The sequence below is a fragment of the Bubalus bubalis genome, chromosome 3 (assembly GCF_019923935.1).
Source record: "Bubalus bubalis isolate 160015118507 breed Murrah chromosome 3, NDDB_SH_1, whole genome shotgun sequence".
Taxonomy (NCBI): Eukaryota; Metazoa; Chordata; class Mammalia; order Artiodactyla; family Bovidae; genus Bubalus; species Bubalus bubalis.
In genome coordinates this window covers 36,413,166-36,421,037 of record NC_059159.1, presented here as the reverse complement: position 1 = coordinate 36,421,037, position 7,872 = coordinate 36,413,166, and the positions used below count along the sequence as shown (strand labels likewise).

At 43.5% G+C, this 7,872-nt stretch overlaps 1 long non-coding RNA gene across 5 annotated transcripts in view; it reads right to left on the bottom strand.

Moving 5' to 3' along the window:
* Positions 1–2,016: 2,016 nt before the first annotated feature.
* The window catches only part of LOC102398273, a 111,962-nt gene continuing 106,106 nt past the window's right edge, over positions 2,017–7,872 (bottom strand). For 2 of the 5 annotated variants that reach the window (XR_006549597.2, XR_006549601.2), the window contains one exon: positions 2,436–4,728. This is a non-coding gene — a long non-coding RNA (uncharacterized LOC102398273). Of the gene's footprint in view, positions 2,076–2,435; positions 4,729–7,872 lie in introns of those variants that run through there. The other 3 variants (XR_006549599.2, XR_006549598.2, XR_006549600.2) reach the window with 3 other exon arrangements.

The following is a 7,872-nucleotide window of genomic DNA, read 5'->3' as shown; positions in this document are numbered from 1 at the left end:
AGGCTTCTTCATGGGATGCCTGTCCAAAGAGTGGCAGCAACTCCAGACAGTGGCAGCATAGCATGTTCTGAGGCTGACGCTCCCGGCCTTCTGACCTCAAAAGGTTGCTGGATATGCGCATGTGCCCAGTTGGTCTGTAGGTAGTTCCTACCAGTCGTTACCAGCTCTACCTTGAACTGGAAACAGCTGACTCCAAGTTTCTGAAAAACAACTTGGGCAAACACTTTATTGTTTAGGCTACGTGATGCTTGGAGGACACACAAGTTTTTGCAGAACCAAAGCAAGCCTACTGCATAGCACAGGGAACTCTAGTCAAAGCTCTTTGGTGACCTAAATGAAAAGGAAATCCATAAAAGAGGGGATATATGTATATGTATAGCTGATTCACCTTGCTGTACAGCAGAAACTAACAACGTTGTAAAACAACCATACTCCAATAACAATGAGTAATAAAAAGAAGAAGAAGATGTGCTGGAACACCATTTCCATATGCAATCACATGCAAAAAAAAAAAATCACCCTTGGCCCATTCCTCACACTTCATACAAAAATTAACATGGAATGGGTCACAGACCTAAATGCAAAATGTGAAAAAATGGGAATTCCCTGGTGGTCCAGTGGTTAGGACTCAGCGCTTTCACCACCATGATCCCTGGTCAAGGAAATAAGATTCTGCAAGCTGTGCAGCCAAAAACAAAAAAGGGGGAAAAGTAAAACTTCGAGAAGAAAGCACAGTAGAGAATCTTTATGATCTTTTGTTATGCATGCTGCTGCTGCTGCTAAGTGACACGACTGTCACTTCAGTCATGTCTGACTCTGTGCAACCCCAGAGACGGAAGCCCACCAGGCTCCCCCATCCCTGGGATTCTCCAGGCAAGAACATGAGTGGGTTGCCATTTCCTTCTCCAATGCATGAAAGCATAGGAAAACACAATTCATAAAAGAGAAGTGTATCTCATTATAATTGGAAACTTCTGCTCTGCTGAAAACACCGATAAGAGATGAAAAGATATCCTCACTTCCTGAGACCTTGCTTGTTGAGAGAAAGTATTTGCCAATCACATATCTTAGAAAGGTCTTATATATGGAATGTATAAAACACTTTCAAAACAATGAGAAGCAACACAATAAAAAAAATGGGCAGAAGATACTTCCCCAAGAAAGATATACAAGGATCAAAGTAGGACATGAACAGATGCTCATAGTCATTCAGTTCAGTTCAGTTCAGTCGCTCAGTCATGTCCGACTCTTTGCGACCCCATGAATTGCAGCACGCCAGGCCTCCCTGTCCCTCACCAACTCCCAGAGTTCACCCAAACTCATGTCCATCGAGTCGGTGATGCCATCCAGCTATCTCATCCTCTGTCGTCCCCTTCTCCTCCTGCCCCCAATCCCTCCCAGCATCAGAGTCTTTTCCAATGAGTCAACTCTTCGCATGAGGTGGCCAAAGTACTGGAGTTTCAGCTTTAGCATCATTCCTTCCAAAGAAATCCCAGGGCCGATCTCCTTCAGAATGAACTGCTTGGATCTCCTTGCAGTCCAAGGGACTCTCAAGAGTCTTCTCCAACACCACAGTTCAAAAGCATCAGTTCTTCAGCACTCAGCTTTCTTCACAGTCCAACTCTCACATCCATACATGACCACTGGAAAAACCATAGCCTTGACTAGACGGACCTTTGTTGGCAAAGTAATGTCTCTGCTTTTGAATATGCTGTCTAGGTTGGTCATAACTTTCCTTCCAAGGAGTAAGCGTCTTTTAATTTCATGGCTGCAGTCACCATCTGCAGTGATTTTGGAGCCCCCAAAAATAAAGTCTGACACTGTTTCTACTGTTTCCCCATCTATTTCCCATGAAGTGATGGGACCAGATGCCATGATCTTTGTTTTCTGAATGTTGAGCTTTAAGCCAACTTTTTCACTCTCCTCTTTGACTTTCATCAAGAGGCTTTTTAGTTCCTCTTCACTTTCTGCCATAAGGGTGGTGTCATCTGCATATCTGAGGTTATTGATATTTCTCCTGGCAATCTTGATTCCAGCTTGTGCTTCTTCCAGCCCAGCATTTCTCATGATGCACTCTGCATATAAGTTAAATCAGCAAAGTGTAAACTAAAACCATGATGGTATACTTCTATATACCTACCAGGATGGCCAACACTCCCCACCACCAGTCACCCCATCTCTGCCAGCTGTACTGGCAAGGATGTAACGCAACTGGAACCCTCCTCAAAAAAAAAAAAAAAAAAAAAGAATCAGAAACTGGAACTGCTTGTAAGAGACTGCTGCTGCTGCTGCTCCTGCTAAGTCGCTTCAGTCGTGTCCAACTGTGTGCAACCCCATAGACGACAGCCCACCAGCCCACCAGGCTCCCCTGTCCCTGGGATTCTCCAGGCAAGAACACTGAGTGGGTTCCCATTTCCTTCTCCAATGCATGAAAGTGAAAGTTAAGTCGTGTCCGACTTTTTGCGACCCCATGGACTGTGGCCCACCAGGCTCCTCCATCAATGGGATTTTTTCAGGCAACAGTACTGGAGTGGGGTGCCATTACCTTCTTCAAGTGAGAGACTGAATCAACATAAAGGCAATGACCAGAATTGTATAAAGAAACAGAGCCATGACCTACAACCTCTGAAGCAACCAGCCAGAGAAATCAAACCACAACCTCTGTAGCAATTGGACCCAAACGGTCAAGACTTGGTCAGTAACTGCCAGCTTCCCCATTTTGCCCCTGTTTCCAATTTCAGATGAACCAGAGAAAGACATACTTGCTCCCTTAACCAATCACATAGGATGCCCCGCTTCTATTCAACTCGCCTACAGTCTTTCCATGCTAACAGCTTCCAGTCAGGAAATACCTGAAATCTTCCCTTTTTTTCCTACCGTAAAGCTTTTGAACTACCCTGCTTGCCAAACTCGAGTGATAACGGCTGGTTCCCCTGCTATATAGTAAGCTCTGAGTAAACAGCCTGTTTGTTCTCATTTGGGCAATCTTTGTTTATTTCCTCATTGGTGGCAATGCAAAATGATAACCATTATTTGTAACTGTTGGGGGGGGGGTTCTTATAAAGTTAAACACACACTTACCATATGATCCAGCAATCTCACTCCTAGGTATTTATCCATAAGGAAATGAGTTCCCGTGTGCAAACCTTTATAGTAGTCTTATTTTAAATCACCCAGAATATAAACAACCCAATGTTCTTCAAGTGGATAATGGAACCCTGTTTCAGCAAAGAAACAGAGTAGAGGATGATAATTTCAAGCATATCGTAAGTTTCCTGGAAAAAACCCACCCTCCTAAGGAATGGGATGTCTACAGAGGTGAACGCCAGACGTTGAGGTCTTCTGCCACTAATTATTTCACCAGGCATTTCTTCGGCCCCAGTGGCTCTAAGTTCACATAAAGCTTCCTGTTGAAACATCTAATTCGAGATTGTACATTCATTCTCTGAAAACTATATGGGTGATTTTAAAGTAATTAACACAACTTCCCTTTATCTTTGAAATTGATTCCCTGGGACCATAGAGGGTTCTGTGGAATTAGCATCAGTATCCTGGCATCAACCATCTAAGAGTTGGCAGTAGTGGGGAGGGTGTACTCTTCGCTCAGGATCAACGTGTAGCTGGTTACATACAGCACCTTAGTTCATTTTGTTGTGTGTGTGTGTTTACACCACCTTAGTTCAAACTATCCTGGATAGGTCCTCAAAATGTAGCATGATGATCAATTAGGAACACCCCTATTCCTTACATTCTAGAGGAAATCTCCTTATACCTCAAATTTTCAAGGCCTAGAGAATTCCAAAAGTTTCCCTAAATTTCTGTGGATGTCTTCCACAGAAGACTCAGTTTCGTCTCAGTATAACTCTGGCCTCTGACCCCAACTCCCAACATGGGGATGGCTCCTGAACAAACTTAGATGCAAAATTCGGTTCACATCAGATCACATCACATCAAGTATTTCAGAACATTTATGGAAGGTCCAGAAGGTTTACTGGAGGAACCACATCACGCAGCACAAAATACTCAGTAATCTCTTTGGCCTTCTGTCCCCTCCTACCTTTCTCCCATGACTGTTAGGAGCAATATTTATAATCAGTTAAGTTACATAGCTGGGTTCCACTTTGATGTAATACTTGTAAAATACAATGGAAACATAGGTTAAGGTCCTGATACTTTCTTCCACAATTTCAGCTGGCCCTACTCTACTTGAGCCTTAGTTTTGGATTTCTGAGCCACAAAGCCTGGGATTGGAAAAGACTCCCGTGCATAGATAATGGCTGCGGGAAAAGACAAGCCATGCCTGTCCCTTTGATTGTGGCCAATGTGTCACCTGTTGACTGTTTGCCCTAAAACCCTGCTTAGCCCCTGTCTGAATTATCTCAGGTGGGTGACCCTTCTTACTGTGTATGTGTATTAGTTGTTCAGTTGTGTCCAAATCTGAGACCCCATGGACAATAGCTCACCAGGCTCCTCTGTCCATGGAATTCTCCAGGCAAGAATACTAGATCGGGTTGCTATTTCCTTCTCCAGGGGATCTTCCCAACACAGGGACTGAACCCAGGTCTCCCTCATTGCAGGCAGATTCTTTACCGTCTGAGCCATCAGAGAAGCCCATCCTTCTTACTACATCCATGTTATTTGTTAACGCTTCGCTGATTGATCAGTTTTCTAATAGCACTTCCATGGACTTGGTTCAGTCTTCTCTTTTTCAACACTTGGAGTTTCATTCTGCAACCAAAGGGATAAGCAAGGTTGGTAACTGGTACTAATAAGGGAGAAATAGCTGAGTAAGGGGCTTCCCGGGTAGCTCAACTGGTAAAGAATCCATCTGCAATGCAGGACATGCAGAAGACATCTTTTAGGACCTAGCTTCAGAAGTCATATGCCATCACTTCCACCACACTCTATTGGTTACAAAGACTAACTCTGATACAATTTGGGAGGAGACTATGCAAAGGCACGAATACCATGAGGTATGGGTCCCTGGGGGCTGCTCTGGAACCTGGCTACCACTGTATGCCCTCTGCCCCCTGATAATTTATATTCTTCCCACATGCCAAATACACCCATCCCCTCTCAAGGCACCCCAAAATCTAATCTCATTATTGTATCAGCCTGAAGTCCAATGATGTGAAAGTCACTTGGTTGTGTCCAACTCTGCAACCCCATGGACTATACAGTCCATGGAATTCTTCAGGCCAGAATACTGGAGCAGGTACCGTTTCCTTTCTCCAGGGGATTTTCCTAACCCAGGGATTGAACCCAGGTCTCCCACATTGTGGGCGGATCGGTTACCAGCTGAGCCACAAGGAAGCTCAAGAATCCTGGAGTGGGTAGCCTATCCCTTCTCCAGGGGATCTTCCCACCCCAGGAATTGAACCGGGGTCTTACTGCATTGCACACAGATTCTTTACCAACTGAGCTATCAGGGAAGTCCTGAATTCCAGAATTCCATCATCTAAATCAGGTTCAGGCATGGATGAGGGTTCTCAAGTATATATCCTTAAGCATTGTTTCTCCAGTGAAATTCCTCTCCTTCTGAAGATCTGTGAACTAAAGAGGAAGTCAACTGCCTCCCCACCTCCCCATCCCCTATATGAGGGTGGAAAAGGCATAGGGTAACCAAGTCATATGCAGAGTACATCATGAGAAACGCTGGGCTGGAAGAAGCACAAGCTGGAATCAAGATTGCTGGGAGAAATATCAGTAACCTCAGATATGCAGATGACACCACCCTTATGGCAGAAAGTGAAGAGGAACTCAAAAGCCTCTTGATGAAAGTGAAAGAGGATGGAGAAGGAAATGGCAACCCACTCCAGTATTCTTGCCTGGAAAATCCCATGGATGGAGGAGCCTGGTAGGCTACAGTTCATGGGGTCACAAAGAGTCGGACACGACTGAGCGACTTCACTCACTCATGGATTTCCCTGATAGCTCAGCTGGTAAAGAATCTGCCTGCGATGCCAGAGACCTGGGTTCAATCCCTGGGTTGGGAAGATCTCCTGCAGAAGGGAAAGGGTACCCACTCCAGTATTCTAGCCTGGAGAATTCCAGGGACTGTACAGTCCATTGGGTCGCAAAGAGTCAGACATGACTGAGAGACTTTCACTTTTACATATGTATAACTGAATCACCTTGCTGTGCACTTGAAAGACGGCAAGTCAACTATACTTCAATAAAATATATATGGTAAGAAAAAAAAAGAAAGTGAAAGAGGAGAGTGAAAAAAGTTGGCTTAAAGCTCAACATTCAGAAAACAAAGATCATGGCATCTGGTCCCATCACTTCATGGGAAATAGATGGGGAAACAGTGGAAACAGTGTCAGACTTTATTTTTTAGGCTCCCAAATCACTGCAGATGGTGACTGCAGCCATGAAATTAAAAGACGCTTACTCCTTAGAAGGAAAGTTATGACCAACCTAGATAGCATATTCAAAAGCAGAGACATTACTTTGCCAACAAAGGTCCGTCTAGTCAAGGCTATGGTTTTTCCTGTGGTCATGTATGGATGTGAGAGTTGGACTGTGAAGAAGGCTGAGCGCTGAAGAATTGATGCTTTTGAACTGTGGTGTTGGAGAAGACTCTTGAGAGTCCCTTGGACTGCAAGGAGATCCAACCAGTCCATTCTAAAGGAGATGAGTCCTGGGTGTTCTTGGGAAGAACTGATGCTAAAGCTGAAACTCCAGTACTTTGGCCACCTCATGTGAAGAGCTGACTCATTAGAAAAGACTCTGATGCTGGGAGGGATTGTGGGCAGGAGGAGAAGGGGACGACAGAGGATGAGATGGCTGGATGGCATCACTGACTCGATGGACATGAGTTTGGGTGAACTCCGGGAGCTGGTGATGGACAGGGAGGACTGGCGTGCTGCAATTCATGGGGTTGCAAAGAGTTGGACACGACTGAGCAACTGAACTGAACTGAACTGAACCTAGTCATTCCTATTCAAAGGGGGAGGGAAGGATCTCTCTGGTGGTCCAGTGGTTAAGACATCAGGCAATTAGATTCCAATTGATCAGGCCATTAGATTCCACATGCAGCAACTAAGAGTTCATTTTTAAAATTCTAAAAAGAAAAACAAAACAAAAAACCAAAAGTAGGGAAAATGTCCTGGGTTTGCTTTATTCTTTTTAGCTGCGCTGTGCTGCATGTGGGATCTTAGTTCTCACCATCTCTGCAGTTGAAGTTCAGAGTCCAAACCACTGGACCACCAGGGAAGTCCCTCAATCACACTTTTAATCTGCAAGAAAAGTAGTATGTTCGTGCTATTGCTACAGGTAATGACTTTTATCCACTATATTTCTGAATTTCATTTAGAAAAGAAAACTTGAACTTCAGTTTTGGGGCTTCCCTTATAGCCACACTTGATTATAGTTACTGCTTTTATGATAGCATTTCTCTCATAGCCTTAAATCTTATTCAAGATTAAATTTTTGAGATTATGAAAATAACTCATGCTTCTCTAAACATTTGAAAAATTCTAAAGTATGTAAAAAATGAAAGTCTCTTCTCCACCTTTTCCCATTCCATAGAAATAATCCTTGCTAATATTTTCATATCCACTCTTTCAGCTATTTTTCTATGCTTATTGTGAACACATATTATGCTCATTGTTGACAGAGTTTTTAAAGTTTGAGGAAAACTTTTGTCCTTGAAGAGGACACCCCACAAATATCTGTATTTTGCTTAATGCCTGACTTACTAAACATATATCTATAAACAGAACTTTGAAAAATACATTTAATTTTTTTATTTTTTTATTGAAGGATAATTGCTTTACAGAATTTTGTTGTTTTCTGTCAAACCTCAACATGAATCAGTCATAGGTATACATATATCCACTCCCTTTTGAACCTCCCTCCCATCTGCCA